This window comes from Pleurodeles waltl, chromosome 2_2 (assembly GCF_031143425.1).
Source record: "Pleurodeles waltl isolate 20211129_DDA chromosome 2_2, aPleWal1.hap1.20221129, whole genome shotgun sequence".
Lineage (NCBI taxonomy): Eukaryota > Metazoa > Chordata > Amphibia > Caudata > Salamandridae > Pleurodeles > Pleurodeles waltl.
In genome coordinates, this window is record NC_090439.1 from 1,134,475,080 (window position 1) to 1,134,489,690 (window position 14,611).

Genomic DNA, 14,611 nt, shown 5'->3' on the forward strand with positions numbered 1-14,611 from the left:
AGCCGGATTTGGAGGTATCGAGCAGGTTGTGTTTTTTTGGTGTTTGGTGAGCTGGTGGTTGATGGTCTTCTTGAGGACTTTGGTGGGGTATTGAAGCAGTGAGATGTGGTGGTAACATTTGAATTTGGTGGGGTCGGTGGAGGTTTTCCTCAGGAGAGGTTGACTTCAGCGTGTTTCCATCTGTCCGGGAAGGCCTCCATGGTGATGGAGGTGTTAAGGATGTTGGTGAGTTGTGCTCTGATTTCCTGAGTTCCATGGTTGAAGAAATGGTGGGGGCATGGGTCCATGTGTGTTTCGGAGAGGATGGAGGACATGGGGGCTGTAGTGGTCTGCATGGTGATTAGATTCCATGTAGTGATCGAGTGGGTGGTGTCTGTGGCTGGGCGGAGGTTGTTGAAGTTGAAGTTGGTGAGTTGGGGGTTGAAGTTGTTGTAGATGGTGGCTATCTTGCTGTGCAAGTGGTCTGAATAGGGTGTCGCAGAGTTCTTGGGAAGGGTGAACTGTGTTTTCGGTGGCTGATGGACAGGAGAACTATCTGACTATATTGAAGTGTTCCTTTGTGTGCTTAGCACTTGTTTCGACACAATTGGTGCTGCCAAGATGTATCATCTTGTAGCCTTCAGGAGTTGCAGTGGTAATGTTCCCGGGGGAAGAGGAGGAGTTGAGCCAGGTCTTGGCGATTAAGATCACATCAGAAGTGAGGGTGGTGATGGTGTTTGAGATTTCTGTGGCATGTTTGCAGAGGGACCAGGTGTTGAGCAGATCGCACTAGAGCAGTTCCGGGGTGTTCATGGTCTTTTGGGTGGGTGTGGCGAGGGGTCCTGTGCTGGCGGGCGGTCCTGCTTTGCATGTGAAGGGTCGGCAGGCAAATGGTCCTTCCGTAGATTGGGGAGAGGTGATGCCACAACTGTTGTTGCCCAGAGCTCGGCGGTGGAGCATCAGTGGGTGGTTGGAGGGCCAGGGTTCCTGGTGCTGGTAGTGGTCCTAGGAGACGAGCTTGCCTTCGACTAGATATAAAGCAATACTTGATCTTATGTGCATTTGTTTTCATGCACAGGTGTGAGTCAATCAAATACCTTCCTAGGAAGAAATGTCCACGACATTGCAGTACTCTGTGAGTGAGAAATAAGCAAATAATGATTGTTTTTGTGATGCACGGTGCCCCCACCACATCATTCGTTGTAACAGTAAACAGTATCTCACTACATAGTGTGTTGCAGTTCTAGAGCACTGATATAGGAGTCATGTCATGTTATTATAAAGTTTTGGGTAAATACTTTAGTAGTAATGCCAGGCTGCAGATCTCAAAGCGGTAAGACACCTGTTACTTTTTATTGTTCCGGGTCTGCAGGGTGACCAGCCCACCTTCGTTGCTTGGGGTCTGCAAGGGTTGTGCTATTCCTGGTCTCTCCCTTGGTTTTACCCCGTGTCTGGAGCTCATGGGTGGGCGCCATTCACCAGGCGTGGCTTCTGTTTTCACCACCCTGACGCCATCCTTTGCCCAAAACCCTGGTTTCAGGGTATTGTTGTCTGATTTGTTGTATTTGATGACGTAGAATGTGCGCAGTTCATTTGCGGATTTCTGGGAGTTGTAGTCCCCCCAATGGCTCTTACCATTTTTACAGCTAAATCAGCAGCATATTTGCAATTTGTCAGTCACCCTGTTATTGGATGTGGGGCTGTAGAAATGTGTTTAAATCTCCGCCAGCATTCAGTCTGAACAACATTTGTTCAGAAAAACTTGTATGAAAGGTTTCAGCCTCTTGTCCCCACGCCTTCTAATTCTAATCGTACTTCTGCAGACAAGAGTCTCGAACCTTTCATACTGTATTGCCTTGTGGTTTCCACCCGCAGAGCCGAGCTGCACCCAGCAAATCTTTATGTCTTTCGAAGAAATTGCACACTTAATAGAAAAGAGAGCCAGAGTTTTGGCTCACATACTAGAAGAAGCAGCCAAAATATATACATTGATCAAAGTAACAAAACACGTGGGTACGACAACTGTACAGAGCGCCAATATCTCAAACAATTGAAATACTTCATGAAACTAGAAATAAATCAAGATTGCATGCTGTTCCTCTAATGCAGTATCACAAGGTAGGATACATACCCAGGGGACTAACAGTGTCATTCAAACCCACCTTGAGTCCAACAAATAAATATAGAAAGGCGGCACGCGATTTTGAACAAATCTTCATTTAATTTGATTTTGTTGATTATAGAAGAATTGGAAAAGGTATTTGAAAACTTAGAGCAAGAACTAACACAAACCAAACACGAAATAGTGAAGCGTTTGGACGAGAATGAGTGGAGACGTCCTTGGGGGATTTCAGTGGAAAACTAGAAACATATAAAACAGAGATCAGTGATTACAAATTCAAGAAATTCAAGCAAGATACAATAGATTACAAGGTGGACGAAGTTTACACCTATGCAGAAATATACCCGAAACAAACAGAAAACAAAATACAGAGACATAAGAAGATAACAGAGCGTCTGAAGAAGAAACAGGTCTCATCAAACAAAAAACAGACACCCCTGGGAATAGTGTACCAATGGTATCAGGTTCGTCCGAACGTGGAACTAAAACGAATAAGGATCCTACTTTTTTAGTAATAATTCCAGCTGCAAACCACGAGCAAGAAACAAGAGAACAAGAAAAACAAGGCGTGGAAGAAGAAAGACAAATAAATGAGAGAAACCTATGGTGCAATACTAAAGTTTAGTAATAAGCATTTCACGCTGTGAATTCAATGAATATCAAATGACAATTTTATCCAAAGGAACATCATTTGTGCTAACTTATAAATCAAATCCTCTAGAAACTGAAATCAACATATTCAAGTTTATGAGAAATGTACAACTGAAATATTTTTTCAAAACTCTGGTGTAGGAAAGTACCCTCTTTTTGCCATGGCTACCCCCATTTTCTGCCTGTTGTCAGTGTGAATGACTGTTTTCACTGGGATCCTGCTAACCAGGACCCCAGTGATTATGCTCTCTCTCCTTTAAATTCGGTCGTTGCATACTGCTACCCAGTATTTCACCCACAATTGACATACTGGTGCTCCCTTATATGTCCCTAGTATATGGTACCTAGGTACCCAGGGCATATGGGCTCCAGGGGATCCCTATGGGCTGCAGCATATCTTTTGCCACCCATAGGGAGCTCATGCAAAGCCTTCTGCAGGACTGCTATTGCAGCCTCAGTGAAAAGGTGCATGCACCCTTTCACTGCCATTTACACTGCACCAGGTCACTTATAAGTCACCCCTATAACAGGCCCTCCAGTCCTGAGGGCAGGGTGCAAACTATCTGTGTGTGAGGGCACCCCTGCACTAGCAGAGGTCCCCCCGTGACCTCCAGGACACGTGTACTGGACGTAGGTCACTACCTAGGTGTGGGAAAGTACCATCTTGCCTGGCATGTTACCCCCATATTTCACTGTATATATGTTGTTTTAGTTGTATGTGTCACTGGGACCCTGCCAGCCAGGGCCCCAGTGCTCATAAGTGTGCCCTATATGTGTTACCTGTGTGATGACTAACTGTCTCACTGAGGCTCTGCTAACCAGAACCTCAGTGGTTATGCTCTCTCATTTCTTTCCAAATTGTCACTAACAGGCTAGTGACCAATTTCACCAATTTACATTGGCATACTGGAACACCCTTATAATTCCCTAGTATATGGTACTGAGGTACCCAGGGTATTGGGGTTCCAGGAGATCCCTATGGGCTGCAGCATTTCTTTTGCCACCCATAGGGAGCTCTGACAATTCTTACACAGGCCTGCCACTGCAGCCTGAGTGAAATAACGTCCACGTTATTTCACAGCCATTTACCACTGCACTTAAGTAACTTATAAGTCACCTATATGTCTAACCTTTACCTGGTAAAGGTTGGGTGCTAAGTTACTTAGTGTGTGGGCACCCTGGCACTAGCCAAGGTGCCCCCACATTGTTCAGGGCAAATTCCCCGGACTTTGTGAGTGCGGGGACACCATTACACGCGTGCACTATACATATGTCACGACATATGTATAGCGTCACAATGGTAACTCCGAACATGGCCATGTAACATGTCTAAGATCATGGAATTGTCACCCCAATGCCAATTCCATGATCCCCGGAGTCTCTAGCACAGACCCGGGTACTGCCAAACTACCTTTCCCGGGGTTTCACTGCAGCTGCTGCCAACCCCTCAGACAGGTTTCTGCCCTCCTGGGGTCCAGCCAGGCTTGGCCCAGGAAGGCAGAACAAAGGACGTCCTCAGAGAGAGGGTGTTACACCCTCTCCCTTTGGAAAAAGGTGTCAGGGCTTGGGAGGAGTAGCCTCCCCCAGCCTCTGGAAATGCTTTGATGGGCACAGATGGTGCCCATCTCTGCATAAGCCAGTCTACACCGGTTCAGGGATCCCCCAGCCCTGCTCTGGTGCGAAACTGGACAAAGGAAAGGGGAGTGACCACTCCCCTGACCTGCACCTCCCCTGGGAGGTGCCCAGAGCTCCTCCAGTGTGCTCCAGACCTCTGCCATCTTGGACACAGAGGTGCTGCTGGCACACTGGACTGCTCTGAGTGGCCAGGGCCAGCAGGTGACGTCAGAGACTCCTTCTGATAGGCTCTTACCTGTGTTGCTAGCCTATCCTCCTTCCTAAGTAGCCAAACCTCCTTTTCTGGCTATTTAGGGTCTCTGCTTTGGGGAATTCTTTAGATAACGAATGCAAGAGGTCATCAGAGTTCCTCTGCATCTCCCTCTTCACCTTCTGATAAGGAATCGACCGCTGACCGCGCTGGAAGCCTGCAAAACCGCAACAAAGTAGCAAAGACGACTACTGCAACCTTGTATCGCTGATCCTGCCGCCTTCTCGACTGTTTTCCTGGTGGTGCATGCTGTGGGGGTAGTCTGCCTCCTCTCTGCACTAGAAGCTCTGAAGAAATCTCCTGTGGGTCGACGGAATCGTCCCCCTGCAACCGCAGGCACCAAAAGACTGCATCACCGGTCCCCTGGGTCCCCTCTCAGCACGACGAGCGTGGTCCCTGGAACTCAGCAACTCTGTCCAAGTGACTCCCACAGTCCAGTGACTCTTCAGTCCAAATTTGGTGGAGGTAAGTCCTTGCCTCCCCACGCCAGACTGCATTGCTGGGTACCACGTGATTTGCAGCTGCTCTGGCTCCTGTGCACTCTTCCAGGATTTCCTTTGTGCACAGCCAAGCCTGGGTCCCAACACTCTAACCTGCAGTGCACGACCTCCTGAGTTGTCCTCCGGCGTCGTGGGACCTTCCTTTGTGACTTCGGGTGAGCTCCGGTTCACTCTTCTTCGTAGTGCCTGTTCCGGCACTTCTGCGGGTGCTGCTTGCTTCTGAGTGGGCTCCTTGTCTTGCTGGGCGCCCCCTCTGTCTTCTCACGCAATTGGCGACATCCTGGTCTCTCCTGGGCCACAGCAGCATCCAAAAACCCTAACCGCGACCCTTGCAGCTAGCAAGGCTTGTTTGCGGTCTTTCTGCACGGAAACACCTCTGCAAGCTTCTTCACGACGTGGGACATCCATCCTCCAAAGGGGAAGTTCCTAGTCCTCTTCGTTCTTGCAGAATCCACAGCTTCTACCATCCGGTGGCAGCTTCTTTGCACCCTCAGCTGGCATTTCGTGGGCATCTGCCCACTCACGACTTGAGTGTGACTCTTGGACTTGGTCCCCTTGTTCCACAGGTACTCTCGTCTGGAAATCCATCGTTGTTGCATTGCTGGTGTTGGTCTTCCTTGCAGAATTCCCCTATCACGACTTCTGTGCTCTCTGGGGAACTAAGGTGCACTTTGCACCCACTTTTCAGGGTCTTGGGGTGGGCTATTTTTCTAACCCTCACTGTTTTCTTACAGTCCCAGCGACCCTCTACAAGGTCACATAGGTTTGGGGTCCATACGTTATTCGCATTCCACTTTTGGAGTATATGGTTTGTGTTGCCCCTATACCTATGTGCTCTCATTGCAATCTATTGTGACTGTTCATTGCTTGCATTGCTTTCTATTGCTATTACTGCATAATTTTGGTATTGTGTACATATATCTTGTGTATATTTGGCATCCTCATACTGAGGGTACTCACTGAGATACTTTTGGCATATTGTCATAAAAATAAAGTACCTTTATTTTTAGTATATCTGTGTATTGTGTTTTCTTATGATATTGTGCATATGACACCAGTGGTATAGTAGGAGCTTCACACGTCTCCTAGTTCAGCCTAAGCTGCTCTGCTAAGCTACCCTTTTCTATCAGCCTGAGCTGCTAGACACCTCTTCTACACTAATAAGGGATAACTGGACCTGGTGCAGAGTGTAAGTACCCTTTGGTACCACTACAAACCAGGCCAGCCTCCTACATTGGTTGTGCAGCGGTGGGATAAGTACTTGCAACTACTTACCACTTTGTCATTTTGTACTTTTCATAAGGGAAAAATATACAAAACAAGTTCAGTGTATGTACACCTAACCAAAAAGTTTTGCTTTTCTTCTCTTACTCCTTTGCTAAGTGCTGAAAAGTACCTCTAAAACTTTCAAAAAGTTTCTTAAAAGTTTAACAAGTTTTTTTTCTGTACCTTAAAAAGTTCTGAAACTTTTTCTTTCTTTTTCTGTCCCTTAAACCTTTTTCTATCATGTCTGGTACAGGTCAAACTCTGGATCTGACCAGCACTGCTTATGACCACCTTAGCTGGAAAGGTGCAAGGAGTCTCTGCATTGATAGAGGTTTAGGGGTAGGGACGAATCCCTCTAGAGAATTGTTAGTTAATATGCTCATTGAACATGATAAGACCATAGCTGGCACATCTGGTGAGAGATTAGCTGATGGTTCACACTCTGATTCTGGGGTACCCCCAGTAAAAGTGTTAGATGGGACCCTTCCCAACCTGCCCCTTAGCAGGCCACCTAGCAGGGCTGGTACTGATGTGAGTTCTCATCATAGTATAGAGGTTACTCCTTTAGGCCAGGTTGTTAGAGTGCCATCTGTTAGGGACAGGTCTCCCTCTGTCCATTCACACCATTCTTCTGTGTCAAGGCATGCCCAACCCACCCTCCCTGAAGACAGAGTGTTAGAAAGGGAACTCAATAGATTGAGAGTGGAAGAATCCAGGCTGAAGCTCAAAAAGCAACAGCTGGATTTAGACAGGCAGGCATTTGACTTAGAAAAAGAAAGACAGAGGTTGGGGTTTGGACCCCATGGTGGCAGCAGCAGTATTACAGATAGTAATCCTGTAAAAGAGCATGATTCTAGGAATCTGCGCAAGATAGTTCCCCCTTACAAGGAGGGTGATGACATTAACAAGTGGTTTTCTGCACTTGAGAGGGCCTGTGTTGTACAGGGGGTCCCTCAAAGGCAGTGGGCTGCTATCCTATGGCTATCTATCAGTGGAAAGGGTATGGATAGGCTCCTTCCTGTGAAGGAAAGTGATGCCAATAATTTTACAGTTCTTAAGAATGCACTCCTAGATGGTTATGGCTTAACCACTGAACAGTACAGGATCAAGTTCAGAGAAACCAAAAAGGAGTCTTCACAAGACTGGGTAGACTTTGTTGACCATTCAGTGAAGGCCTTGGAGGGGTGGTTACATGGCAGTAAAGTTTCTGACTATGAAAGCCTGTATAACTTAATCCTGAGAGAGCATATTCTTAATAATTGTGTGTCTGATTTGTTACACCAGTACCTAGTGGTCTCAGATCTGACCTCTCCCCAAGAATTGGGAAAGAAGGCAGACAAATGGGTCAGAGCAAGGGTGAACAGAAAAGTTCATATAGAGGGTGACAAAGATGACAAGAAGAAGGATGGTAAGTCTTCTGACAAGGGTGGGGACAAATCTAAAAATGAGTCTTCATCAGGCCCACAAAAACACTCTGGTGGGGGTGGTGGGCCCAAATCTTCTTCAAATCAAAATCAAGTAAAGAAACCATGGTGCTATTTATGTAAATTAAAAGGCCATTGGACAACTGACCCCAGTTGTCCAAAGAAAAGCACCAAGCCTCCCACTACCACAAACCCTACTGCTACAACTAGTGCCCCTAGTAATAGCAGTGGTGGTGGGAGAAACCCTACTAATAGCCAAACCAAGGGAGTAGCTGGGCTCACTTTTGGTAATTTAGTTGGGGTTGGTCTTGTTAGGGAGACCACAGAGGCTGTGTTAGTCTCTGAGGGGTCCATTGATTTGGCCACCTTGGTTGCTTGTCCCCTTAATATGGATAAGTACAAGCAACTTCCCCTAATAAATGGTGTTGAGGTTCAGGCCTACAGGGACACAGGTGCCAGTGTTACCATGGTAATAGAGAAACTGGTCCACCCTGAACAACACCTACTTGGTCACCAGTACCAAGTGACTGATGCTCATACCAACACTCTTACCCACCCCATGGCTGTTGTGAATCTCAACTGGGGGGGGGTTACTGGTCCAAAGAAAGTTGTGGTTGCCTCAGATTTACCTGTAGACTGTCTACTAGGGAACGATTTAGAGACATCAGTTTGAGCAGAAGTGGAGTTGGAGGCTCATGCAGCAATGCTGGGCATATTTATGCTTTAACAAGGGCTCAGGCCAAAAAGCAAAAAGGACAGGGTGACTTGGATCCTGGAAGAATGGGCCAAGTGCTCCCTAAAGCTAGGGTTAGTAAAGGTAAAACACTACCTACTATCCCTCCCTCTACAGTGGATTCAACTTCTGAGGAAGAAGAATTTCCACCCTGTGCAGAACCTTCACCAGAGGAGCTGGAAGCAGACACTGCAGAGCTTTTGGGTGGAGGGGGGCCTGCCAGGGAGGAGCTGAGTGTGGCACAGCATACCTGTCCCACACTAGAGGGTCTAAGACAGCAAGCTGTCAAACAGCAAAATGGGGATTTCAGTGACTCTCACAGAGTTTACTGGGAGGACAACCTCTTGTATACTGAAGCAAGGGATCCAAAACCTGGAGCAGCCAGGAGATTGGCGATTCCTCAGCAATACAGAGAGTTCCTCCTAACTCTAGCCCACGACATTCCCTTGGCTGGACATTTAGGGCAAATGAAAACTTGGGACAGGCTTGTCCCCTTGTTTCATTGGCCTAGAATGTCAGAGGACACAAAGGAATTTTGTAAGTCCTGTGAAACCTGTCAAGCCAGTGGCAAAACAGGTGGCACTCCAAAGGCTCCCCTTATTCCACTACCTGTGGTTGGGGTCCCCTTTGAAAGGGTAGGGGTTGACATAGTTGGCCCCCTTGACCCTCCTACTGCTTCAGGCAATAGGTTTATTTTGGTGGTAGTGGACCATGCCACCAGATATCCTGAAGCAATTCCTCTAAGGACCACTACAGCTCCTGCAGTGGCAAAGGCCCTCCTGGGGATCTTTTCCAGGGTGGGCTTCCCAAAAGAGGTGGTATTAGACAGGGGAAGCAATTTCATGTCTGCTTACTTAAAGGCCATGTGGAAGGAATGTGGTGTGACATACAAGTTCACCACACCCTATCATCCACAAACAAATGGACTGGTTGAGAGGTTTAATAAAACTCTCAAAGGAATGATAATGGGACACCCTGAAAAACTCTGCAGGAGATGGGATGTCCTGTTACCTTGCCTCCTTTTTGCTTACAGGGAGGTACCCCAAAAAGGAGTGGGCTTCAGCCCCTTCGAACTCCTATTTGGACACCCTGTGAGAGGTCCTCTAACACTTGTGAAGGAGGGTTGGGAACAACCTTTAAAAGCTCCTAAGCAAGACATAGTGGACTATGTACTTGGCCTAAGATCTAGGATGGCTGAGTACATGAAAAAGGCCAGTAAAAACCTTCAGGCCAGCCAAGAGCTCCAAAAGCATTGGCATGACCAAAAGGCTCTTCTGATTCAGTACCAACCAGGGCAAAAAGTGTGGGTATTGGAGCCTGTGGCCCCAAGAGCACTCCAAGACAAATGGAGTGGTCCCCACATAATTGTTGAGAAAAAGGGAGAAGTCACCTACTTGGTTGACTTAGGCAATGCCAGGAGTCCCCTTAGGGTGCTCCATGTCAATCGCCTGAAACCCTACTATGACAGGGCTGATCTCACCCTGCTCATGGCATCAGATGAAGGACAGGAAGAAGAGAGTGACCCTCTCCCTGATCTCTTCTCTTCCACAGAACAAGATGCTCTAGTGGAAGGTGTAGTTCTGGCAGATTGTCTTACTGCTGAGCAGAAAGACCACTGCATAAATCTCCTGGGTCAGTTTTCTGAACTCTTTTTCTACTGTGCTAGGCACCACTTCTTGGTGTGAGCACACTATAGATACTGGAGACAGCTTGCCTGTCAAAAGTAAGATCTATAGGCAGCCTGACCATGTCAGGGACTGCATAAAACAAGAGGTTCAGAAAATGCTTGAACTGGGAGTGGTTGAGCACTCTGAAAGTCCATGGGCCTCTCCTGTGGTACTTGTACCAAAACCTCATTCCAAAGATGGAAAGAAGGAAATTAGATTTTGTGTAGAGTACAGGGGTCTCAACCAAGTAACTAAAACTGATGCTCACCCTATACCCAGGGCAGATGAGCTAATAGATACACTGGCATCTGCCAAGTATCTAAGCACCTTTGATTTGACTGCAGGGTATTGGCAGATCAAGTTATCAGAGGATGCAAAAGCAAAAACTGCATTTTCTACCATTGGAGGGTACTACCAATTCACAGTAATGCCTTTTGGGTTGAAAAATGCACCTGCCACTTTTCAGAGGTTGGTGAATACAGTCCTGCAAGGATTGGAGGCTTTTAGTGCAGCATATCTAGATGATATAGCTGTCTTTAGCTCCACCTGGGATGATCACCTGGTCCACCTATGGAAAGTTTTGGAGGCCCTGCAAAAGGCAGGCCTCACTATCAAGGCTTCAAAGTGCCAGATAGGGCAGGGGAAAGTGGTTTATCTGGGACACCTGGTAGGTGGAGAACAGATTGCACCACTTCAAGGGAAAATCCAAACTATTATAGATTGGGTTCCCCCTACAACTCAGACCCAGGTGAGAGCCTTCTTAGGCCTCACTGGGTATTGCAGGAGGTTCATAAAGAACTATGGCTCCATTGCAGCCCCTCTTAATGACCTCACATCTAAAAAAATGCCTAAAAAGGTATTATGGACAGCTAGCTGTCAGAAAGCTTTTGAGGAGCTGAAGCAGGCCCTGTGCTCTGCACCTGTCCTGAAAAGCCCCTGTTACTCCAAAACATTAATTGTCCAAACTGAAGCATCTGAATTAGGGGTAGGGGCAGTCTTATCACATCTTAATTCTGAGGGCCAGGATCAACCTGTTGCTTTTATCAGCAGGAGGTTGACCCCTACAGAAAAGCGTTGGTCTGCCATAGAGAGGGAGGCCTTTGCTGTGGTCTGGGCACTGAAGAAGTTGAGGCCATACCTGTTTGGCACTCACTTCATTGTTCAGACAGACCACAAACCTCTACTTTGGCTAAAACAAATGAAAGGTGAAAATCCTAAATTGTTGAGGTGGTCCATATCTCTACAGGGAATGGACTATACAGTGGAACATAGACCTGGGAGTACCCACTCCAATGCAGATGGACTCTCCAGATATTTCCACTTAGACAATGAAGACTTATCAGGTCATGGCTAGACTTATTGTCCTTCGTTTGGGGGGGGTTGTGTAGGAAAATACCATCTTGCCTGGCATGTTACCCCTATATTTCACTGTATATATGTTGTTTTAGTTGTATGTGTCACTGGGACCCTGCCAGCCAGGGCCCCAGTGCTCATAAGTGTGCCCTATGTGTTACCTGTGTGATGACTAACTGTCTCACTAAGGCTCTGCTAACCAGAACCTCAGTGGTTATGCTCTCTCATTTCTTTCCAAATTGTCACTAACAGGCTAGTGACCAATTTCACCAATTTACATTGGCATACTGGAACACCCTTATAATTCCCTAGTATATGGTACTGAGGAACCCAGGGTATTGGGGTTCCAGGAGATCCCTATGGGCTGCAGCATTTCTTTTGCCACCCATAGGGAGCTCTGACAATTCTTATACAGGCCTGCCACTGCAGCCTGAGTGAAATAACGTCCACGTTATTTCACAGCCATTTACCACTGCACTTAAGTAACTTATAAGTCACCTATATGTCTAACCTTTACCTGGTAAAGGTTGGGTGCTAAGTTACTTAGTGTGTGGGCACCCAAGTGCCCCCACATGGTTCAGGGCAAATTCCCCAGACTTTGTGAGTGCGGGGACACCATTACACGCGTGCACTATACATATGTCACGACATATGTATAGCGTCACAATGGTAACTCCGAACATGGCCATGTAACATGTCTAAGATCAGGGCTTGGGAGGAGTAGCCTCCCCCAGCCTCTGGAAATGCTTTGATGGGCACAGATGGTGCCCATCTCTGCATAAGCCAGTCTACACCGGTTCAGGGATCCCCCAGCCCTGCTCTGGTGCGAAACTGGACAAAGGAAAGGGGAGTGACCACTCCCCTGACCTGCACCTCCCCTGGGAGGTGTCCAGAGCTCCTCCAGTGTGCTCCAGACCTCTGCCATCTTGGACACAGAGGTGCTGCTGGCACACTGGACTGCTCTGAGTGGTTAATTCGTTTTTCTTCATCAGTTATAGCAGGCTCTTTTTTGAGTGGTTTATAGATTGAGAACCTAAGTACAATGAAAAAGCAGGGCATTCAATCATGTAGTTGTGGTCAGACTTTTAGAAGACGATTTAATGACATCAGGACAATTCCCCTTAACTCACTTGCGCGAAAAAGTGGACAGTTTTTTTACTGTGTGGTTTTTTTTACTGTGTGGGTTATTTTAGTTGCAGGGAGGTGTTTTTGTAAAGAATTTATAGCTGAGACATGAGTTGCGTTTAAATTGGTTGTGGTAATCGAGTATAACAGTTGGTGTTAACAGTAAGGGAGGCGTAGTACTCTATTCCAAGATGGCGGCATGTTCGTCTAACGAAGTTAGATCATTCTCCCATAATCCTATGGGAGCGGTTACTAGTAGAGACGTTGGCCCGGTTAGAGCGCGGTTTGTCACTAGGCAACGGGCGTAATATGGCGGCTCGATTTTCCTAAACGAGCATGTAAGGAAGGCAGCTCCAGCGGCGCACACGGATAAAACGGTAATACGATCACGAAGTATTACAGGTCAATGACCTTGAGGAATGTTAATATGAAATCCACGAATGGTTACAGCAGCGTTGCGTTTCGCTTTTTTATGACAGGGAGCCGAGTGGTAGAGACGTTGGCCCGGTTAGAGCGCGGTGTGTCACTAGGCAACGGGCGTAATATGGCGGCTCGGTTTTCTTAAACGAGCGTGTAAGGAAGTCAGCTCCAGCGGCGCACACGGATAAAACGGTAATACGATCACGAAGTATCACAGGTCAATGACCTTGAGGAATGTTAATAAGAAATCCACGAATGGTTACAGCAGCGGTTCGTTTCGCTTTTTTATGACAGGGAGCCGAGTGGTACAGCACTCAGCGGACTTGAAATGAGTGACAATAAACAGCTGTGAACAGCGTGGCAGTGGTCTGATGAAAGAATAGACTCTGGTTGTCTGATTTAAACCCTTGGCATTAAGGTAAAGAGATGAGATTGGTTTAAACCTATAGTCTTAATGAAATAGAGGAGATACAAAAAGAATTGAGGGTATCTCTAGAGATAGTGCAATAGTTATTGTTGAGATAGCAGACATTAAATGAGTCTGGAAAGATTGTGCAAAGTGAGTGATACCATCTAATAAAGTGAATATTGTTTCCTAATAAATATAGAGCTTATTAAATATCATATAGTCTGGAGGCATGTACATATATATATTTTTTAACTGTTATATTTATTATTTATTGAAATGGGGATTTGCATGTTTTTGTTTTTAGAACCATTATTGCCCTTTTTCCAGTCCTGAGGAGGCCTTAAATCAGCAGGCCGAAACGCGTCGACCTTTTTGTTTTTGCAAGTGTATTGGGCTTGTTAAATAATGCATTTTACTGTAAATATTTGAGATGAACTTTATCATGTTTGTGGGAAAGAAATGCACAAATTGTTGATAAATGTTTGCATGGAAAAAAGCCTAGTCACTGAGCATATAAAAGTGGATCACATGTGAAGTTAAAACAGTGACTACTATTCAAATTTAGAGGGCATCAGTTCAAGATGTGTCTTAATGTGATAACTCCTAGGGTGGGTTTATTATGTGTATGTTGTTAAGTATCATTTGTTGTAATGTTATTTTTGTTAGATACGTATTTGTTTTGTGTCACCATTATTCCTTTTTCGCTCTTTGAAGTATTTGATTGAAATGAATTTGGAGAAAATAATAAACTCAATAATAACAGAATACAGGTCTGTTCTTATATAATTCATTTTTGAATTGGTCCCTACCTGCCACGTCTGTTTTTTCTACATTCTGAGTGGCCAAGGCCAGCAGGTGACGTCAGAGACTCCTTCTGATAGGCTCTTACCTGTGTTGCTAGCCTATCCTCCTTCCTAAGTAGCCAAACCTCCTTTTCTGGCTATTTGGGGTTTCTGCTTTGGGGAATTCTTTAGATAAGGAATGCAAGAGCTCATCAGAGTTCCTCTGCATCTCTCTCTTCACCTTCTGCCAAGGAATCGACTGCTGACCGCGCTGGAAGCCTGCAAAACCACAACA

General features: G+C 46.3%; 1 long non-coding RNA gene across 1 annotated transcript in view; it reads right to left on the reverse strand.

The window, feature by feature from the left end:
• Positions 1 to 2,228: 2,228 nt before the first annotated feature.
• The window catches only part of LOC138274831 (uncharacterized), a 102,923-nt gene continuing 90,540 nt past the window's right edge, over positions 2,229 to 14,611 (reverse strand). The window contains exon 3 of the long non-coding RNA XR_011200396.1: positions 2,229 to 2,340. This is a non-coding gene — a long non-coding RNA (uncharacterized lncRNA). The remainder of the gene's footprint in view (positions 2,341 to 14,611) is intronic.